Source organism: Hirundo rustica, chromosome 13 (assembly GCF_015227805.2).
Source record: "Hirundo rustica isolate bHirRus1 chromosome 13, bHirRus1.pri.v3, whole genome shotgun sequence".
Taxonomy (NCBI): domain Eukaryota; kingdom Metazoa; phylum Chordata; class Aves; order Passeriformes; family Hirundinidae; genus Hirundo; species Hirundo rustica.
Window position 1 is genome coordinate 9909990 of NC_053462.1, and position 6586 is coordinate 9916575.

Sequence of the window (6586 nt, forward strand, 5' to 3'; positions counted from 1 at the left end):
GCCGGGCGGGATCAGGCCGGGAACGCCTTCTCTCCCCCCCACGGCGGGCGTTCCCCTCCCGCGTTCCGGCCGCCCGAAAACAAGCGAGGCCGTGACACAAAGGTTGCGGAAACCCGCGGGAATAAGCGCGGAGAGCGTTGTTCCCCTCTCCCGGGGCCGATCCGCCCGCGGCGAGCGAGGGCGGCAGGTGCGCTGCGGGCCCGTCTGCTCGCGGGCGGCGCCGGGGGAGGCTCAGGCCCACGGTGTCCTTGAAATTATCTGGAACACCAAGGGAAAGAAAAAAACAAAAACCAAAAAAATCCGCTGTGATTTATTTAGAGGCAGAATTCTAAAAATGTCCCACCAGCGTCTGGAGTACAAGGCTGGGCTGTGGAGCGGGTCCCGCGTGTGCAGGGACTGGGGCGGCAGCAAAGCGGGGAGATTCTGAGACGAGAGGTTTGGCACAGCTCGTGTGACGTTCCTTTATTTTTCTTATTTTCGTTCCTCTATTTGCTGCCCTGCTTTTAACATGTGGTTAATTATGAGTAACGCCGCGTTCACCCCGAGCCTGGAGAATGGGAAACGCATGTAGGAGCCGGTGCTGCATAACAACACATGATCCCGTACGTGTGTTGTGCGGGATGTCCCCGCATTTCATTACGCTAATAGGCCTGCTGCCTTGGGTTTAATGGAAATGAGGCATGATTTATTTACAACTTGGTTGATTCATGGCAAGGGGGAAAAAAAAGGCAGAACTAGACTAAGTACCTTTGTGAAAGAAATACACAAAAGATATCCCAGATCACTCTCAAGCGCTTCCAGGTGAAACGCATTATACATGTATTACATATTAATACGTGAGTCGGGTTCCTGCATGGTAGATGCTCTTTTGAGGAATAAATTACTTGCTTTTTAAAGACACAAGAAAGCCTCTATCTGAATTTGACAGCAGTAAAAGCTTTCAAGAATGCCTTGATGGAGCAATCTTGCTATAGCTTCCTAAATTGAACCTTTATTTTATAATTATTTAACCTTTCCACATTTATGTTCATGATACCATGTAACAATTTTTCCTATGTTATAAAAATTTTATTTCTTGGATAAACCCACCTAATTCCTTTGTCGTTTCTTAGGAGTTGCTCTTGGCCATTAAAACCTCATATGTAACATATGGGATTATGAAGAGGGCTATTGCATTGCACAGCAAGATCTCATCTTGCAAACAGATGACATGAACAGAGAATTGTGCAGACTGTCACTACCTTCTGTGCTATTCCATCTACATCAGCAGGATCACCATCTAAGCGCAACTTTTGCCTAGATGTCTGCAACATTACGTATGTTCTGTGATATAAGTTTTCATGAGGTCACAGTACGCAAAATCAAAGGTCCCACTGAGCATATGGGTAAGAGAGTGGGCCAGGTTGTAATCTCAATTAAATTTAACTTTCAGGTTCCTCTTAACTTCAGTGAGGCAAGTGTTTTACTACCAGTGAAGAGAACAGGAGAGCTGCTACAGTGTCCTGATACAGAAACCTCCTCTGAACTGGAAAAGCTGCAGCAGTTGTATACTTTATATGCACTTCTGTATCCCAGCACTTTTCTTGATGAGATTAAATGGTCAGCAGAACTCACCTAAATGTTTATAATACTGGGATGCCATTTCAAGGTGCTAAGACAGACTAATTTGAGGTTATGAGGTTATGTTCCCGGGGCTTTTACACAATGAGATTTGTTATTTCAACACAAGAAGTCACGAAAGTAAAACTGGGTATTAAGCTGGTTGTACAGAGAGCTTTCAGCTGATGCAATGAAACAGCATTTCATCAGTAATTGATGAACTTAAATATGAGATGGAAATCTACAGATAAATAATTATGAAACATAAGCTACCTAAACTTCATCTCACTTAACAAATCTCTGCTGAGAAAAATGCATTTTATTCCCAGTAGTTGAATATGTTTTACTTATTTGTGTGAAACTAGGTTGATTTGTTTCAAACTTAATCACTTTTCATGTCCAAGTAATGTGGGAGAACTTGCCTGACTGGACAGAAAACAGTGAAAAAATCCCACTGAAACTGCTAGAACAATCATCTTCTTGTATTAGCACACCAGTGTTTCAGTATGGAATGCAGCTTAATTTGTTCAATTTGATGCTGACCATGGAATATATATTATGACATTTGCTTAAGATAGTTGCTGTGTTTTTAAAAAATAATGACTCATTATGGCAAGGCTGTCCGTTATGAAATTCTTCTTTTGTTCCCAAGATACATACCAACAGAAAGGTCACACTTGAAAGGGCTGTTATGCACACTCAAGTAACAGGAATGTCTAAGATCTAAATTGGGCAGTGATTAAATAGACATCAGATCTACATAAATCTATACAATATACATAATACAGAAAGTCATGTTGGGTGACCTGAGTGGCCACTCAGGTGAAAAAAACCTCAACTCTCCCATAAAATTTAACTGTGTTATCACCAAAAAGAAAAACAAACTAAAGCACTCAGAACCAGTTATGTTAGATCCTCTATCCACAGCTATCGCAAATATACCAGGGTATCTGGTTACAACATCATCTTGATCAAGTGTTGTGTAAGAGAACTCGACAATGTCACAGTTCTCTTAAGGAAGCCATCAAAAAATTCTAAAACCCTGCTGAATTTTAAAACATTTGGCAGCTGCACATGGTTGAATTTGAACACCCTTGATAGCTGATTTTGAATGCTCAATTGTAAGGATCCCTGGCAGTTTGTAAACAATTATTGCTACTTCTTTGCTGCAACATGGAGTAATCGAATGGTTCATGAGCAGAAATGATGGCCAAACTCAGCAGGTGCTGACTGCAATTTTGCTACTAAGTGTTTGGTTTTATTGCTGCATCTACTAGGTAGTGGAGATACCCTTCCTGAACACAATGGAGGATCACAGATCAAATGAAGAGAATCTAGGTCAACACAAAAATAAAAAATGGAAGTCTAAACCAGAATCTCTCAGCACTATGGAGAATCACTTGGTAATGACTGAATTCAGAATTCAAATCATAGGATTACAAGCAAATCTAACAGCACGTGTGGCTACTCACACCCTTACTTAGATGGGTTCTGTTTACATCTAGTGGGCACAAAGTCCTATGAAACACAAGGATGTGATTACACACATCTTACTGCAGTCAAGGCAGCTTCTTATATGGAAAGCTTGAACATATGTATAGGCTTAATGGCACTAGCATGGAAGCACGAAATCAGGGCTGCCCAGTAACACCCTCTGCCTGAGGTCCAGGCAGGCTCACACTGAGCTCCAGGACAGAACAGGGACCGCAGCAGCACTAGTGGGGCTGGAGGCTGCCATGCTGAACAAGTGGAAAAGGCAGCAGGAATGAAGTAGGCTCCAAAATGTCAGTTTTACTGGCCTAGGAAATAAAATCTTCAGCATAATTACAGAAAAAGACAACTACAGAAAGCGGGCTGTCTCTTGGCAAATAAAACGCTGTGTGGCATGTGACATGTGGTGTCCTGCATAGGCAGACACAGCAGGGAACAGAAATGGAACCAAAGTGGGAAGGTGAGCTGGGAACTACTCCAGGAACCTGAGAATCACGATTCCAACAGCAATTACTACCTGGCAGCAGCCAGAGAGAGCCCAGCACTCCCAACAAGAGCAGCTGCAGAGAGGCAGCAGAGCCAGCCAGGACAGAACTGCCAGGCAATTCTTCCCAACACAGCCAGGAAGGGATTAGCCTTTACTCTTGCTGTAATGCTTACACATATTACACCTAAAATGTAGCACTACATATGCAATTATTCTATCACAGATAGCTTGCAATCTACCTTACCACACAGTTAGAGGCACTTAAGATGGTGATAATCCTTTCTTATTATCTTAATTAACACTTAAATAGTTGACTAGCTTGTAATGAAGTTTACCTAGTTCACTAACCTGGTTCTAAAATACATTTTTAGCGCTTTGAAAATAATAAAGGAACAGCTACACGTTAATACTTCAAATCCATATTACTACCTATATATGGAAATCTAGTTCTGTATTTAGGCTGTATTTTTGAGACAGCAAGGGGTATTGTCCCAAGTGATGTCATTTTACTCGACTCCATACATACACAGTTCCTACTCTAATTAATTCACTATCTCTCAAAGAAAAAAAATGAAAATACTATCTTCTATTACAGACATAATGTTTTACAGCTGACAGTTCCTGAATAATTACAAAATCAGAATTTATTTACAGACTAAAATTCAAATAACTTCATTTTATTATTCTGCTGGGTGTTATTTCAGCTGCCTTGTCATTTTTCTGGGGTTTGTTGCTGTTCAATTTATTTTCAGGACTTTTTAAAAGGAAAAGGAAATTAAATTGGTTTCAGATCAAATCCATTAGAATAGGACTTTGAGATGCACAAAGAATACATTTCTTTGAAGTATGTTTGATTAAAAATAATAGTAAAAATCTAAAATGCAGACATAACACCCACATCCTCCCAGATCTGCCTGTTCAATTTTAATGGATAAGCTGCCAGCAACTCAAAAGAAGGGTTTATATATACACAGCTTAATCACTGTTGTAATCTTACATAAGATTACAACAGCCATTAAAATGTTCTTTTGTAAAACAGTGTTATGGTAACTAGCTAAATGCCAGTTTGCCTTGTACCAGCAGCAACAAGAGGTGTATAAAAACACCCAAGAAGTTGTGACAAGTGTGGGTCTGACAATTCACAACAATTGCAGAAATTTAAAGATTGGACCTGAGACTGAGAATGCAGTGAGGCTGCTGACCACGTCTCAACCAACCTGCAGTGCAATGGTGTTTCTTGGGAAAAAAAAAAAAAAAAAATCATTCACCCTCTTCCTTCAAGCGCTTGTTCACTTCTCCTGAGGACAGAAATGACATCAGAAGCAGATCTGCCAGGGACTACAGGTGGGCTACAGCAGCTATTGGGGGTTTCTGCTGCAGCTGTATGACAACAGAGCTCCTCAGCATTTCCCCAGAGAAAATCTTCGTCTTCCAGGTTAAGAATTCTGAGAACTCAGAAAAGGAGTAGAATCCCTTAGGGACTATATAAATCTTCCTTATGTACCTAGAGCACAGATGCTAAGGCACTGTACACATGAGTAAGAGCTGAAGTATGCCAAAACACACAACCATTTCTTAGAGGTAGACTGACCCCTTTTCTGTCTATAAACATTGCTAGCCCTCACTGTTCAGACTGACAGTCCTTCGTAGTTGGACTAGCCCTACAACAATTAGTTCTTCAGAACAAAATGATAAAACAAAGGAACTAGATGGACATGACAAGATTTACTGCAGTATTCCCATTTCCTTCTTGAAGAAAATCCAAAAATGCCAAAATGCCTCCCCAGCAGACACAGCTGGGATGGAAAAGGTTACATCAGGTACAACACACAAAGTCAAGAAGACTTTTATTTCCAGTGATTGTAAGTTTATGGACAGTTCTCTTTTCCCCCCTCCTTTAGAGAAGAGGAGTTGTTCCTTCCCACAGCAAGGGTGGCAGGAAATGGCAGAGTAAGGAAACCCACTGAAATAAACAGCTGCCACTGTCCCCTATCTCCATGGGAAGAACCTTGAAAGGGCTGTGACAATCCCCTGCCCCGTGGGAGGGAGAACCTTGCAAGATTTGCTATCCAAAATAAAGTCTCTGGATCTGTAGGTAAGGGTCCCAATGATTGTGCACTGCTGTTAAGTTCAACTTCACATCACCAGGTATTACTGAAAATTTCAAAGTAAAAACTACATTACACATCACAGCATTATAAGGACACAATATACAAGGTGCTTTAGTCAAATGTTATATACAGATTTTACAAAGGAAAAAAAGACTTTGCTGAAAATTTTTACTGTTGTTTTAAGTAACTGGATAAATTAAAAACACCTATTGTTAAAAAAATACATGAGTGAAGAAGAAATTCTCACCCAAGATTCAACATCATGCTACCCACAGTACACATTGTTTTATGGTGTAAACACTAAGAAAAAAAAAAATCACTTGCTTTGACAACTGCAGAGCAAAATAATTTTCTAAGGGACATAACTATTCCTCAGATTGAAGTTAAATTTATCTTATTTAATTATACCCTGTTACCAATTTAAATCCTGCCCTAGAACATTGAGTTAACCATGCTGCCTTGCATGTATGTGATGGACATTTGTGATTTATTAGGCTTTTTCATTATTTTTGAGGCATTGGTAATTACATACAATTTTTTCCTTCTATTATTACAATGTCTGTGTGTGGGGCACTGTTTGTGTACCATCACACACTACCCTCAGCTTTAAACTGGAATACTCACATTTATGGAAAATTTGACCCGTCTCGCTACTTTTCTGAGACCTGCAAAAGAATTTTTCTGTCAGCTCTATTCTGCTACAGGAATAAAATTTGCTATGGTCACACTGTATTTATTATAAAATGATCTGATGATCCCAAAACCTTAGGACACAAAAGGCATGTGGCTATACTGTGGTAGGGAACAGCAGCTCTGAAGGGACTGCAGTACATTCAAACATTTGGGACAGAAGAGATTCCATTACCAGCAAGGTCACTGTACTTGGTGCCCACTCCAT